This window comes from Nerophis ophidion, linkage group LG02, assembly GCF_033978795.1.
Source record: "Nerophis ophidion isolate RoL-2023_Sa linkage group LG02, RoL_Noph_v1.0, whole genome shotgun sequence".
NCBI classification, from domain to species: Eukaryota; Metazoa; Chordata; class Actinopteri; order Syngnathiformes; family Syngnathidae; genus Nerophis; species Nerophis ophidion.
In genome coordinates this window covers 61,568,394-61,585,426 of record NC_084612.1, presented here as the reverse complement: position 1 = coordinate 61,585,426, position 17,033 = coordinate 61,568,394, and the positions used below count along the sequence as shown (strand labels likewise).

Here is a 17,033-nt window from a genome sequence, read left to right as displayed (position 1 = left end):
TCACTACATGGGCTCAGGAACACTTAATAAAACCACTGTCAGTAACTACAGTTGGTCGCTACATCTGTAAGTGCAAGTTAAAACTCTGCTATGCAAAGCGAAAGCCATTTATCAACAACACCCAGAAACGCAGCCGCCTTCGCTGGGCCCGAGCTCATCTAAGATGGACTGTTGCAAATTGGAAAAGTGTTCTGTGATCTGACGAGTCCACATTTCAAATTATATTTAGAAACCGTGGACGGGGTGTCCTCCGGAACAGAGGGAAATAATCATCTGGATTGTTATAGGCGCAAAGTTCAAAAGCCAGCATTTGTGATGGTATGTGGGTGTATTAGTGCCCAAGGCATGGGTAACTTCCACATCTGTGAAGGCACCATTAATGCTGAATGGTCCATACAGGTTTTGGAGCAACATAAATTGTAATTCAAGCAACGTTATCATGGACGCCCCTGCTTATTTCAGCAAAACAATGCCAAGCCACGTGTTACAACAGCGTGGCTTCGTAGTAAAAGTGCGGGTACTTTCCTGGCTCGCCTGCAGTCCAGACATGTCTCCCATCGAAAATGCGTGGCGCATATTGAAGCGTAAAATACAAAAACAAGACCCCGGACTGTTGAATGACTAAAACTCTACATAAAACAAGAATGGGAAAGAATTCCACTTTCAAAGCTTCAACAATTAGTTTCTTCAGTTACCAAAAGTTTATTGAGTTTAGAAAAGGTGATGCAACACAGTGGTGAACATGCCCTTTCCCAACTACTTTAGCATGTGTTGCAGCCATTAAATTCTAAGTTAATTATTATTTGCAAAAAAAAATAAAGTTTATGAGTTTGAACATCAAATATCTTGTCTTTGTAGTGCATTTAATTGAATATGGGTTGAAAAGGATTTGCAAATCATTGTATTCCGTTTATATTTACATTTAACACAATTTCCCAACTCATATGGAAACAGGGTTTTTAGTAGTAGTAGTAATTTATTTAGCAGTATTCATGTTAAAAGGTGTTAATTATTTGCTTCTCAAGCTCATTGCAAGCGTTTTCCCAAGCAGGAAGTCAGGATGGAGTCCAATGCAACAAATACGACTTTGGCCTGTCAGATAGCGTACCGGACGGAGGTTAGATAAGCACCAACTGTTGAGTGTGTTTGCTCATAAAGGACGGGCTCAAAGTCAAACAGTCACATGTTGCTTTACACCCGCAACACACACTTCCTGTGACATTGTAAAAAGTCACATTTGGTTTGGCGGTGACGCTGGCAGGTGTGGACGTGTGCACACATTGACCAACGGTCTTTCCGGCCACACTTTGAATCATACTTTTTATGACTGCAAGACATGATCTCAGCGGTGATGAGCTGTGTACTGTACATCATACACACACCACTAAAACACTGACTGGAACTTAAAGGCCTACTGAAATGAGATTTTCTTATTCAAACGGGGATAGCAGGTCCATTCTATGTGTCATACTTGATCATTTCACGATATTGCCATATTTTTGCTGAAAGGATTTAGTAGAGAACATCGACGATAAAGTTCGCAACTTTTGGTCGCTAATAAAAAAGCCTTGCCTGTACCAGAAGTAGCAGACGATGTGCGCGTGACGTCACGGGTTGTGGAGCTCCTCACATCTGAACATTGTTTACAATCATGGCCACGAGCTGCGAGAGCGATTTGGATCGAGAAAGCGACGATTTCCCGATTAATTTGAGCGAGGATGAAAGATTTGTGGATGAGGAAAGTGAGAGTGAAGCACTAGAAAAAGAAAAAAAAAGTGGAAGCGATTCAGATGTTATCAGACACATTTACTAGGATAATTCTGGAAAATCCCTTATTGTTACGTCTGTTCGGCAACGTGGTGCCGGGTTCGATTCCCTCGAGGATGTGTCGAAATTGAACACAGCAAAGGTAAGGTTTAACTATTTATTTGAATAACAAAAGGTGCTAGAAAAGAAAAATACTGGAGCTAAGAAAAGTCAAACAAAAGACGCTAGCATGACAGCTAGGATAAACAAATAATAAACTAAACTGGCACATAGGCACACAAAGGGGAAAACAAAACATTTAGCATGGGAGCTAAGAATGAATAAAATTGCGCAGCGTGAGAGCTCGCGAGAATAATACAGGAATTGCATGTAAGCAAAAGTGCAAAGCAGACGTACCATTGTGTGAAAACAAACTAGAGTCCCAGGCAGAAGAATGAAAAGAGGAAGGCTTAGAAAGGGAAGGTGATTAACAGAGAACAGGTGTGCAGGAACCGGGAGTAACAGCTGAAATTAATAAGTAACCATGGTGATGGACTAAACGGGAAATAAACGGATCAAACGGAGAATGAGAACAAAGATGGAAAAACAAACAATAATATGTGAAGATCCGAGTCACGGATGGCAACACTTATCTGCTTATTGTGTTAATAGTGTTTTAGTGAGATTATAAAGTCATACCTGAAAGTCGGAGGGCTGCGGTGACCGCCAGTGTCTCTGAGAGAAGCCAATGGAGGAGCCAAGATCACAGCTGCCTTTTTGACAGCTGCTGTAGGAGGACGCTAACTCCGCACAAGTCTCCGGTAAGAGCCGACTTAATATCACCATTTTCTCATCCAAAAACTTGCTGGTTGACAGGTGGTAGAGAAACATGTTTGCTAAAGCTTCACAACAAACAAAAAAACACCGGCTGTGTTTCGGTTGCTAAAGGCAGCTGCAATCCACCGCTTTCCACCAAATGCATTCTTCTTTATAGTCTCCGTTATTAATTGAACAAATTGCAAAAGATTCAGCAACACAGAAGTCCACATTACTGTGTAATTATGCGATGAAAAGAGACTACTTTTAGCCGTAAGTGGTGCTGGGCTAAAATATCCCCTCCAACCAATAACGTTGCAAACACGCGTCATCATTCCGCAACGTTTTCAACAAAAAACTCCGCGGGAAATTTAAAATTGCAGTTTAGTAAACTAAACCGGCCGTATTGGCATGTGTTGCAATGTTAATATTTCATCATTGATATATAAACTATCAGACTGCGTGGTGGGTAGTAGTGGGTTTCAGTAGGCCTTTAATAACTCATTTGAACTGACACCCTGATTAATATTATTTTTATTCACATTATTTTTAATCTAATGTCTAATTGAATCTTTCATATTCTTTCATATCCATTCATCTATGCCTTTAACGATTGTCCGCATTGGCGTCATGGGTCAGATAGAACACTGCCAGATTACATTTAAATTCACCTAAAAAATTTGAAATACATTTTGTAAAAATGTATTTCATTTTTAAATTCAGTTTTTAAGATAAACGTTTTACTGTATTTATAAACCGTCATTTATTGCTGTTACTTGGTTCCAGGCCTGACCGCCATAAATGAATCTCAGCAGTAGAACATCCATCCTTTTATTTTTATCGCTTGTCCCTTTTGGGATCGCGGGGGGTGCTGGAGACTATCGCAGCTGCATTTGAAGGGAAGACAGTGTAGACCCTGGACGAGTCGACACCTCATCACAATAAAATATGTTCCTAGCTAAAGCATAAAAAAAACTTTTTGTGTCCTTCTAAATACGTTTAATATTATGAGACGTCCAGACATGAAATAACACACCCTTTAGTGACCATTACACTACTATTACAGTTTCTTATGAGAAATTATGCAATTCGCAATTAATTTTTTAAATATTTGATTTAATCATTAATCCATCCATCCATTTTCTACCACTTACTCCCTTTGGGGTCGCGGGGGGCGCTGGTGCCTATCTCAGCTACAATCAAGCGGAAGGCAAAGTACACCCTGGACAAGTCGCCACCTCATCGCAGGGCCAACACAGATAGACAGACAACATTCACTCTCACATTCACACACTATGTATCTATATGGTGCTTGATCAAAAGTTTCCGGAAGGGCTTGACAAACTCACAACTAGTGTTAGGGTTAGGAAAAATTCAAAAGACCTCAGCTGGGGAAAAAGAAGAAACTTTTATAAGGGTAATCGGGTGCATTTATTGTCGATTTTTGTATGTATGTATGTATGTATATATATGTATATATATATATATATATATATATATATATATATATATATATATATATATATATATATATATATATATATATATATATATATATATATATATATATATATATATATATATATATATATATATATATATATATACACACATGGCTTCACGGTGGCAGAGGGGTTAGTGCGTCTGCCTCACAATACGAAGGTCCTGCAGTCCTGGGTTCAAATCCAGGCTTGGGATCTTTCTGTGTGGAGTTTGCATGTTCTCCCCGTGAATGCGTGGGTTCCCTCCGGGTACTCCGGCTTCCTCCCACTTCCAAAGACATGCACCTGGGGATAGGTTGATTGGCAACACTAAATTGGCCCTAGTGTGTGAATGTTGTCTGTCTATCTGTGTTGGCCCTGCGATGAGGTGGCGACTTGTCCAGGGTGTACCCTGCCTTCCGCCCGATTGTAGCTGAGATAGGCGCCAGCGCCCCCCGCGACCCCGAAAGGGAATAAGCGGTAGAAAATGGATGGATGGATGGATATATATACATACATATACACATATACACATATATATATATATATATATATATATATATATATATACACATATATATATATATATATATATATATATATATATATATATATGTGTATATATATATATATATATATATATATATATGTGTATATATCCATCCATCCATCCATTTCCTACCGCTTATTCCCTTTCGGGGTCGCGGGGGGCGCTGGCGCCCATCTCAGCTACAATCGGGCGGAAGGCAGGGTACACCCTGGACAAGTCGCCACCTCATCGCAGGGCCAACACAGATGGACAGACAACATTCACACTCACATTCACACACTAGGGCCAATTTAGTGTTGCCAATCAACCTATCCATATATATATATAATATATATATATATATATATATATATATATATAAATTAATTTTGTTTATTTTCTAATTAGGAATACTCAGGTCCATTTTTTTTAGAAATGTTTTATTAAAAATTGTATTATTTTTATCTTAATTCTAATCTCAGGTTTTTTTCATTATTGTATTCAAAAGAAAATCACATTATTAATTAATTTATTTGTATTTAAAACGGAATTGTTATTGACCACAAAAATACACTGAAATTGGACAAATTAACACAATTCTGAGTATAGAGCAGTGGTTCTTAACCTGGGTTCGATCGAACCCTATGGGTTCGGTGAGTCAGTCTCAGGGGTTCTGCGGAGGTCAAAACACACCCGACTCATCATCTCAATAAAAACTTCTTATCGGCTTATTACGGGTACGGCAACAGCAGAAGTCACACTGATAAGCAGGTGTGTAATTTGTTGTGAGTTCATGCACTGTGTTGGTTTTGTTCTTTGAACAAGGTGATGTTCATGCATGGTTCATTTTGTGCAATAGTAAAAAAACATGGTAACACTTTAGTATGGGGAACATATTCACCATTAATTATTGTTGCTTATTAACATGCAAATTAGTAACATATTGGCTCTTAACTAGTCATTATTAAGTACTTATTAATGCCTAATTCGGCATGGCCTTATTATAACCCTAACCCTCTAACCCAGGGGTGTCAAACTCAAATACAGAGTGGGCCAAAATTCTAAACTGAACAAAGCCGAGGGCCAAAGTTGAACAACTTAACCTTTTAATAGGGACCCAAACAAGTTTTGCATTGAATATTGAACAAGCAAGGCTTATATAACTTTATAGTGACATGCAAAATGTCGTTTTGTTGGTAGCGGGGGTGTATATTGTAGCGTCCCGGAAGAGTTAATGCTGCAAGGGGTTCTGGATATTTGTTCTGTTGTGTTTATGTTGTGTTACGGTGCGGATGTTCCCCCGAAATATGTTGTCATTCTTGTTTGGTGTGGGTTCACAGTGTGGTGTAACAGTGTTAAAGTTGTTTATACGGCCACCCTCAGTGTGACCTGTATGGCTGTTGACCAAGTATGCCTTGCATTCACTTGTGTGTGTGTGTAGAAGCCGGATATGTAACGTGACTGGGCCGGCACGCTGTTTGTATGGAGGAAAAGCGGACGTGACGACAGGTTGTAGAGGACGCTAAAAGCAGTACCTTTAAGGCATGCCCCCAATATTGTTGTCCGGGTGGAAATTCGGGAGAATGGTTGCCCCGGGAGATTTTCGGGGTGGGCACTTAAATTCGGGATTCTCCTGGAAAAATCGGGAGGGTTGGCAAGTATGAGAATTAACGTTGAATGCGGTGATACAGCGGCTGTATAATATCGGAGGGCCAGCTCTAATGTTAATTTATTATTGCCTCAAGGGATAAATTAAATTACATGGCGGGCCAGAGTTTGACACCCATGCTCTAACCCTAACCCTAACCAAAACCTCTAAATTAAGTCTTTGTTACTTAAAATATGTTCTCCATACTAAAGTGTTACCAAAAACACATAACTTTATCTTGAATTAAAAAAAAAACATTTTATTTTTCACTAAGAAGGGTTCGGTGAATGCGCATATGAAACTAATGGGGTTTGATACCTCCAACAAGGTTAAGAACCACTGGTATAGAGGGATGCATTTTTTTAAATGATTTGCTTATTTGTTTCTCTGGTGCAATTGAATCCAGAGGAAGAAGTTATGTTAAATCAGCGGGCTGACATTTAAACTACAGGGAACTAGAAATGTATTGTTGTAGTTCGTTCCTCGCATTGTGCTTGTGTACCTAATGTGGTGGCCAGCGAGTTTCCTTGTGCATTAGTTTATAAACAATATGGTGAACATGCATACAATTGCAACACGATACATCACAATTTCCACTTTCCCTTTTCAACATCTTCGAAAACGAGTAGGAAGAAGCAGAGATCATTAAGTCCTAACCGTTGCTAACACTTTTGTTCACTTCCTGTTCTCAATTTGTTCACAATTTAATCCATAGTTAACATTCTAAAAAAATAAAATAAAGAATACTTAGTATGAGTTGCATTATATATCTTATAGCAGGGTTGTCAAACTCAAATACAGAGTGGGCCAAAATTTAAAACTGAACAAAGCCGCGGGCCGAGGTTGAACAAATTAACCTTTTAATAGGGACCCAAACAAGTTTTGCATAGAATATTGAACAAGCGAGACTTATATAACTTTATAGAGACATGCAAAATCGAGTTTCAAATAATACTAATAATTAGAAAATAGCAAAGGCATATCAAATCAAATTTAAATAGAAATTGAATGCCTCTTTTCTATTTGCAACTTTCTCAGGTAAATATCAAAATAAACTTTTCCCACAGGCTAGTAATACATTTTTATATTGTAGCGTCCAGGAAGAGTTAGTGCTGCAAGGGGTTTTGTGTATTTGCTCTATTGTGTTTATGTTGTGTTACAGTGCAGATGTTCTCCCGAAATTTGCTTTTCATTCTCGTTTAGTGTTGGTTCACAGTGTGGCGCATATTTGTAACAGTCTTAAAGTTGTTTATACGGCCACCCTCAATGTGACCTGTATGGCTGTTGACCAAGCTTGCATTGCATTAGCGTGTGTGTGTGTAAAAGCCACATATATCATGTGACTAGGCCGGCACGCTGTTTCTACGTAGGAAAAGTGGACGTGACGAAAGGTTTTAGAGGACGCTTGAGGCAGTGCCTGTAAAGCACGCCCCCAATATTGTTGTCCAGGTGGGAATCGGGAGAAATTTGGGAGAATGGTTGCCCCCTGTGATTTTCGTGTGGGGCACTGAAATTTGGGAGTCTTTTTGGAAACAAAGTCTGCGGGCTATAGAGCGTTTTCAATTCGGGCTCCAGTATTCTGGAATACCCTCCAGATAACAGTTCGAGATGCCACCTCAGTAGAAGCATTTAAGTCTCACCTTAAAACTCATTTGTATACTCCCTTTTTAGCCAGTTGATCTGCCGTTTCTTTTCTTTTTCTCCTATGTCCCACTCTCCCTTGTGGAGGGGGTCCGGTCCGATGGCCATGGATGACGTACTGGCTGTCCAGAGTCGGGACCCAGGATGAACCGCTCGTCCAGAGTCGGGACCCAGGATGGACCGCTCGTCCAGAGTCGGGACCCAGGATGGACCGCTCGTCCAGAGTCGGGACCCAGGATGGACCGCTTGCCTGTGTATCGGCTGGGACATCTCTGCGTTGCTGATCCACCTCTGCTTGGGATGGTTTCCTGCTGGCTCCGCTGTGGACGGGACTCTCGCTGCTGTGTTGGATCCGCTTTGGACTGGACTGTCGCGGCTGTGTTGGATCCACTATGGATTGAACTTTCACAGTATCATGTTAGACCCGCTCGACATCCATTGTTTCGTCCTCTCCAAGGTTCTCATAGTCATCATTGTCACCGACGTCCCACTGGGTGTGAGTTTTCCTTGCCCTTATGTGGGTCTACCAAGGATGTCGTCGTGGTTTGTGTTGTGGTTTGTGCAGCCCTTTGAAACACTAGTGATTTAGGGCTATATAAGTAAACATTGATTGATTGATTGATTGAAATAGACGGACAGTATTAGGTCAGAATTATCTTACTAAAAAATAAGTAAACAAATCCCAATGCAATAATATACAAAATTATATAATTTAAAAGTTAAAGCGTACCTAATTGTTCGTTAAAAGTCAGGCTTTTGTCCGCAACGTCCAACAGTCAGAAAGTTGTCCTCTTAGTAAATGATGAATTCATGAGGATCAGGCCATTCCTTATGGTCCATTTCAGCTGTAAATAGGAATATAAAAAACAATAAATGTCAGTGTTTATCTGACGACAACACAAACACATCAAGTTTAGCGTTAGCTTGTTAGCATTAGCATTCTGTTCATTCAGGTTGAGGCTAATAACTACACAAATGGAGTGTCACTGACTACTTATACAACACAGAATAAAGTAAATAGTTGTGTGAATGCTTTGGAGCAGGGGTCACCAACGCGGTGCCCGCGGGCACCAGGTAGCCCGTAAGGACCAGATGAGTCGCCCGCTGGCCTGTTCGAAAAATAGCTCAAATAGCAGCACTTACCAGTGAGCTGCTTCTATTTTTTTAATTTTATTTATTTACTAGCAAGCTGGTTTCGCTTTGCTCGACATTATTAATTCTAAGAGAGACAAAACTCAAATAGAATTAGAAAATCCAAGAAAATATTTTAAAGACTTGGTCTTCACTTGTTTAAATAAATTCATTAATTTTTTTACTTTGCTTCTTATAACTTTCAGAAAGACAATTTTAGAGAAAAAATTAAAATTTAAAAATGATTTTGGGCTTTTTAAACACATATACCTTTTTACCTTTTAAATTCCTTCCTCTTCTTTCCTGACAATTTAAATCAAAGTTCAAGTTTTTTTTATAGTAAAGAATGATAAATACATTTTAATTTAATTCTTCATTTTAGCTTCTGTTTTTTCGACGAAGAACATTTGTGAAATATTTCTTCAAACTTATGATTACAATTCAAAAAAAATATTCTGGCAAATCTAAAAAAATCTGTATAATCAAATTTAAATCTTATTTCAAAGTGGATTCTAACCTATTTAAAACATGTCATCAAAATTCAAAAATTAATCTTAATCCTTACATAAATTCTTTTTTAAATTTTTTCAAAAAGATTCAAAATAGCAAGTTTTTATCCTCATTTTTTTCGTTTGAATTTTGAATTTTAAAGAGTCAAAATTGAAGATAAACTATGTTTCAAAATTTAATTTTCATTTTTTTTTTTGTGTTTTCTCCTCTTTTAAACCGTTCAATTAAGTGTTTTTTTAATCATTTATTCTCTCAAAAAAACCTTCCGTAAAAGAAAAAAAATATATACGACGGAATGACGGACAGAAATATCAATCAATCAATCAATCAATGTTTACTTATATAGCCCTAAATCACTAGTGTCTCAAAGGGCTGCACAAACCACAACACAAACCACTACGACATCCTCGGTAGGCCCACATAAGGGCAAGGAAAAATTCACACCCAGTGGGACGTCGGTGACAATGATGACTATGAGAACCTTGGAGAGGAGGAAAGCAATGGATGTCGAGCGGGTCTAACATGATATGGATATAAGACTTTTTACACTGTTGAGAAAATGAAAAAAAAACTTATATCAACTTTAGGACAACACTTGTTGTTTACAGGGTAGAATGCCATATTTGCAAAATGTTCTATAGTTGAATAACAAAAAAAAACCCCTCTACAAGTCTGATTGGCGAAGCATGAATATGTAATTCGTACAAGAAACACCTAATACCCTATTGCCAAACAGAGTCCCATAATGATCGAACCTATGCACAAGCATATGATATAGACCAGGGCTATTCAACTAACTTGTTTTGAGGGCCCCATTTCCAAAGAGCTAAGTACCAGGGGGCTGGATTTCCCTCTTCACTATAATTCTTATTTTGTTTATTTTTGAGAATCTGTTGCTTTTTAGGACCCACTGCAAAACAGCTAGTAAAAGATAATCTATATGACCATGCTAGTGTTTTTAGGAATCTTCCTAAACTTTCCTGAACTCGCATTGTGGTTCTGTGAAATAGCTCTGGAATAGACCATATACCGGACACCAAACAAAAGGAAATGGGATCTCAATAGTGAATGAGAGATTTTTGGATTTATGAACTTCAAGTCACAAAATACCCTGGATTAAACGAGGACATTGATTTAACTGTTTGTAATGGAGTTATTTGTACACCGCCATTCAGTAGTGATATGTCCACATAGGTGTGTCTTTTGTACTGTTGTACAATATACACACCCTTTAACAGATATCTTACTGACATTATTTTTGGTTTTAAGCTCACATTGTGTACTTTTACAATTGTTTGTACCCCCGATGAAGGCCGGATGGCTGAAACACAACATTAAGACATGCCATAAATATGAAATACATTGTTACTTAAATAAAATGCCTCGTGTAGGAGACAATTAGGGGTTTAAGGAGCAGTGTCTTTGGGTTTGACAATGTGTCACATGGGTATAGGTGGGTGTGTGCATAAATTGGCATTTAAGGAAAACACACCTGTGAGGGAAGATAGAGAAGAGCATAGGTTTTGGGTGACACTGTTTACCCTTTCATATTTGATCGATTACATCCATTTGCCATCAGGTTCTATTTTTGTTATATTGTCTTGTAACATATTAAACCCACTTAAAACCACTCAAGAGAAACAAAAACGTTAAAAAGTGCATTATTCATGAAATGAAGACCCATTATCCCTCCAGCAACCAAAAAAGGGAAAAGGGGTCGCAACACCTTTTTTCCCTCAATTTTACTGAAACCTGCTGGTTTAATTAGAATTGGCACCTAAACAGTCCTTTTCATATGAATCTACAGTATGTTTTACTATTATTTTGCATATATTCATGACATGGACAGACTAATGCTAGCGGACTCCTTTTTTTTTAAATAAAAGTAAAATAATGGCTTTTTTTGATATACTCACATTCAGTGAGCAAACTAAACAGTCAACAACAGTTGCATAATAAAATGCAATTCACAAAAGGTTTGTATTATTTTGACTTCAATAGTTTTATGTTGAACAAAAGTGAAATTTAATTACCAATAATTTAAAGCAATCATGTATTAATAAAAAGGCATTAGAGGGTAAAAAGCTTAAGAGTTGCACAGTGTTAAAACACTCGGCACGCATTAACATGTCTTAAAGTTCTCTTATGAATAGAAAATTAGTCAGTTTTGGATCCGATTTTTAAGGTGAGTGAATGCTAACCATTTTTTTTTATATATATGTATATATAGATTTTGTTTATTAAAGGTAAATTAAGCAAATTACCTATTTCTGGCAATTTATTTAAGTGTGTATCAAACTGGTAGCCCTTCGCATTAATCAGTACCCAAGAAGTAGCTCTTGGTTTCAAAAAGGTTGGTGACCACTGCTTTGGAGCGTTCACACATGGTTTTTCTACACAAAAATTCATCTATTTATTAAACTTCTTCAACTTCTTCTCCAGATTTTGGCGCGCTCTACCTTCCACATTTTTTCACCCGATTCAAAACCGTTTCCAACCTTCAAACTGTTCAGCCTGTTCAGAATTCAAAAAAAAAATTCCCAGATTTCCCAGAATTCTAGGTTTTTCCGGGGACATTCTTCCCATTCAAAATGAATTGGCCATTTTTCAAACTTACACAATTTCCAAATTTTTTCAAACCAATTCAAACCATTCCACTTTAAAACACATTCCACCATCCTAGAAATTTAAACTACCTTTTTTTACAAGTGGAAAAATTTCTAGTTTCTACCCTTTTTTTCTGGCAACTACTCCTTCCACATTTTTCAACGCATTTCAACCGTTCTACCATCAAAACATTCCTCTTAATCAGGACAAAAAATAAGTTGTTTTTTAAACTGTAAAAAATCCCTGGTTTTCCCAAAAGTCTGTAATAACCATTCCTCAATTCAACATGTTACTACTTCAACATTTCTCGACTGATTTTAAAAATTTCAACAACAACCATTTCAACTCATTCAGACCATTTAAGTTCCTAATATATTTACGTTATGTAATTCTGTGCTAGTTAAACAGTTTATTTTCTGTGCTGTTAATACTATGGGTGTAACGGTACGTGTATTTGTATTGAACCGTTTCGGTACGGGGGTTTCGGTTCAGTTCGGAGGTGTACCGAACGAGTACACATGCCAGCAGCGACCGGGCTAGGACAACATGTAAAAGCCTGAGCTGGTAACCCTCCTGCCTCGTTAAGATCTCCCGTTTGGGAACACTTTGGCTGGGCGACACAACAATGGAGGACGGAAGTTTGCCGAGATTGTTCAGCAGCTGCTTCTGACAACACATCAAACATGTGTTGCATCTTTCCTGCTTCCAGCTCCCAAACCGTAGTCGAGGAGCGCAGGGGAGACAGTCCTCCAGGGCTGATGTATTCACGGGGACAAAACCCTTCACTCTACCGGGCAATGGGGCTCCACAGCTCCGGACTCCGGGGTAAATGAAGAGTCCGGCGGTTAGTTGCAAATCGTGGCTTTATCGAGGTCTTCCACACAGCCAATCCAACAAAACACTAGCCACTCCATGCACTCACCTACCGTTCCCTCACCTCGCTCACCCACTCATGCTGTCACATATTAAAGGGCCACACACACACACATACGCTACTCTCATAACACATGTTAACCCATTTGAAGCGTCACCACAACATTCAAGCAGCCTCTCCTCGGCGAGTCAGGCAGGGCTAAAGCAATACCAAATGTTTTTATAGCAGCAGATTTAAGTCCATATTGCATTAAAAACTGGGTGGGGGTGGGGGAATATGTTGATGAACGTGGACCCCGACTTAAACAAGTTGAAAAACTTATTGGGGTGTTTGCATTCAGTGGTCAATTGTAAGGAATATGTACTGTACTGTGCAATCTACTAATAAAAGTCTCAATCAATCAATCAAAAAAGCACTTTATATGTAGAAAGGTTTTGTTAAGAAACCATTCTGAACCTTATCTTGATTACTTTTTATTTTATACATGTTGACCACTTTACCCCAGGCAATGGACCCTGTGTGTAAATGTATGTTATGCCATTGTTTACAAATTTGGTAAATAAATAATAAAAAAATGTATATTTAGTTTTTTTGTTACTGTACCCAAAATTACCTGAACCGTGACCTCTAAACCGAGGTACGTACCGAACCAACATTTTTGTGTACCGTTACACCACTAGTTAATAGCCATCTTGATTAACTGGGTTAATAACAGTACCACTGACTGTGTACAGTTCAGTTGTCATTCCCTTTAATTTCACTTAATATCGCTCAAAAATTAATATCTTTGTATTTATACTTTCATCGGAAAAAATATCGAGATATATATCGAAAGTCGAGTTTAAGTAAAAATATATCGAGATATACCTGTTCGTCCATTTCGCCCAGCCCTGGTAGGCGGGAACACCGAAAGGTTCCTGAAGACTTAAATCTACCTGCGTAGTTTTTGGTGGAAACACAGGGGGAACTTTATTTACCCGGGAATATTCCTGTGCCTAATAACTCAGATATGGTAACACGAGCGGGGAGTACAGAATATGAAGTGATTTTTATCCAATACATATTCTGCTTTATTTATCAGTGATGTATTTCATACCTCCTTATGTTGTGTATTTTTACATAAGATGTCCAGTTCATTGTATCAATAGAACACAAATGTCCAGAGGGAAAGTAATGTGTGGTAAAACATGTGTGCCATTCTCATACTGAAAAAACAACCATTAGAAGGTCCTCAAAGCAGCATTAAAGCGACACTGAGGGAGGCCATTAGCACCATCCCCGGTGTCATGATAATAAAGCAGCGGACAAGAGTGCAGCTTAGTGCATCTTGGATGCTTTCATGCACATTAGGTCACTTTTGTGGTACTCCTTCACAGAGGTGGGTAGTAACGCGCTACATTTACTCTGTTACATATGCTAAAGTAACTTTTTGAATAAATTGTACTTTTCAGAGTAGTTTTAATGCAACATTCTTTTACTTGAGTATATTTGAGTAGAAGAAACTGTCACATTATGTTGTTGACGAACCCCAAAAGGCAGAGAAGGCGGCAGGCATTGAATAGGAAAACATGATTTAATTTAGTACTAAAACAAGAACTAACAAAAGGGTACAAACAAAAGGCGCGCCCAAGGCGGAGAACAAACTTGGCTATGAACAGAAATACTTACTGTAACACGAAGGAACTATGGCATGAACAGAGTGAACAGAAGTAGACACAGCTACATCGATAAACAATAATGACATTGACAGGTAGTGGTGATAATAATCCAGCCCAGACTGGAGGACAAAGCAGGTTTAATTAAGAGCGGGCTGATTGACACCAGGTGTGGCCAGGTGCCAATCAGCCCCAGCTGAGGGGAAACAGCGCTCAGGGAGAAAAGCAGGAAATGACCAAAATAAAAGCGCTGACAGGAAACAAAGACATACACAGAGGAAAAACTAAAACAACACAAAACTGTCAGGGACAAGCCTGACAGAAACGCTACTTCTGCTATGTTACATTGAGTTTCAATACATTTACTTATTTCACAATTATTTATAATGTATCGATTAATACTTGCAAAAACGTATTATTTTGTCAGCAAGCCTTCTGTCAGTCGGCATGTCACATGACTCTGTTTCACCAATTCAACTTAGTGACCTTTGAAACCATCTGTCATGTCTTTGTGATCATGTTTTCTTTGGTTCTGTATTGTTGTTTTTTTTGGACTCTTAGTAGCTGTTTACGCTCCCTTGTTTTTTCAACATGACGACCATTATGTGTTCACGACTCATGCACCTGATTTGTTTGGACTCACGCACCTGTCAATAATCACATCACTATTATTTAAGCCATAGTTGCCAGGTAGTCAGCCTGGTGACATCACCCTTGATATACACCTGATACCCGAATGATTACGCAGTCCATGCCATAGTGCACATGTCATTGCTCTGTTGTTTTGACTTTTTCACGCCATAGTAAGTGTTTTGTTTATGTCCATAGTTCAGGACTTTGTGTTTACATTTTTGTTCCTAGCTAAGTTTGTGTTTTTCCTGGTGCGCGCCTTTGGTTTGTTCTTTTGATAGATTAATTAAATCATGTCTTTACCTTCACCCTTTGTCCAGTCCAGTCGCTTTGCTGCCTGGGAAAACAAACCGCTCCATAGTCCCAGTTATGACACCATCCTACCAATCAAACAAGCACAAAATACAGCGAAAATCAGCTTTTCAATAAGGAAGGTCAACTTTTTAATTACCAAAAAATGTCTGTCTTTTTTAGGGACCGAATGTCCCTTTGGGACAGAGATTATTATTATACCGCCGCCTCTTTGAGCTGTAATACGACCCCCTTAACATGCTTCAAAACTCACCAAATTTTACACACACATCATGACTGGCGAAAATTGCCATCTGATAAAAAAAAAAACCAACAACTCAAAATTGTGGTCTAGTGCCCCCTAGGAAAAAACACATACAAAACTGCTTGTAACTTCCGTTTATAAATGTCGTAGAGACATGAAACAAAAACCTCTATGTAGGTCTTACTTAGCCATACCTTTAATAAAATAACATCATTCAGCAAAAATCTACAGAAAGTTGGCAAACACTCCTTCAAAACAAATGTTTCCTAAAAATGTCATTTTTGCCTCTTTGAGCTGTAATTTGACACCCTTAAAATGCTTCAAACTGGACACACACATCAGGACTGGCGAAAAATTGTGATCTAATAAAAAACCAAACCCCAAAACTTAAAATTGCGCTCTAGCGCCTCCTAGGTATAAAACACAGACAAAACTGATCTTGGGAAGAAAACACTGGCAAAACTGCTTGTAACTTAAGGTTGGAATGTCGTAGAGACAAGAAACAAAAACCTCTATGTACGTCTCACTTAGACCTACATTTCATTAATTGACAACCTTCAGCAAAAATCAAGAAGAAGTTGTCAATTACCCCTTCAAAACAAAAGTTTTGTAAAAACCGTCACCTTTTTTCAAAAATTATCTACTCTGCGCGCCTTTGTTGTGTCGGCTTCAAACTCGCACAGGAACGAGATTGAACCCTTCTGATTAAAAGTTGCCCAAAGAATTTTTCAAACTGCTCCGGTTTTGATTTTACGAGCCTTGAAAGAACGGCTGCGCTGATGCTGCTGCGCTGCTGCTGCTGCGCTGCTGCCGTCTCAAGATGGCCGCTTAAAAGCAGGAAGCACCAGCGTGACCACACAACGCAAAGAAAGTAGGTACTTTGCGGGTAAAGATATGTTGACTGGTTGAAAGAAGGAGGCACCAGTTTGACTCCAGGATACAGAGAAGGTAGGTAATGTGCAGGTAAAGATATGTTGTCTGGGTGATGGCAGGAAGCACCAGCATGTATGGGTGAAAAAAAGAACCACCAGTGTGACCCCAGGATGCAGGGAAGGTAGGTAATGTGCAGGTAAAGATATGTTGAATGGATAAAGGCAGGAAACACCAGCAAAAGTCAGTCCCATCCATCGCTGCTTGCAGTTTTATTTATTTTTTGTTGTGGTGTCCAGCTTCTCAGGCAAATCATATAGTTGATATAGATGCCTATAT

The 17,033-nt window shown here is 38.7% G+C and overlaps 1 long non-coding RNA gene across 1 annotated transcript in view; it reads right to left on the bottom strand.

The window, feature by feature from the left end:
• Positions 1 to 17,033, bottom strand: part of LOC133543449 (uncharacterized) — a 70,030-nt gene that overhangs the window by 52,598 nt on the left and 399 nt on the right. The window contains exons 2-3 of the long non-coding RNA XR_009804381.1: positions 15,572 to 15,648; positions 8,592 to 8,706 (exon numbers count right to left, since the gene is read on the bottom strand). This is a non-coding gene — a long non-coding RNA (uncharacterized LOC133543449). The remainder of the gene's footprint in view (positions 1 to 8,591; positions 8,707 to 15,571; positions 15,649 to 17,033) is intronic.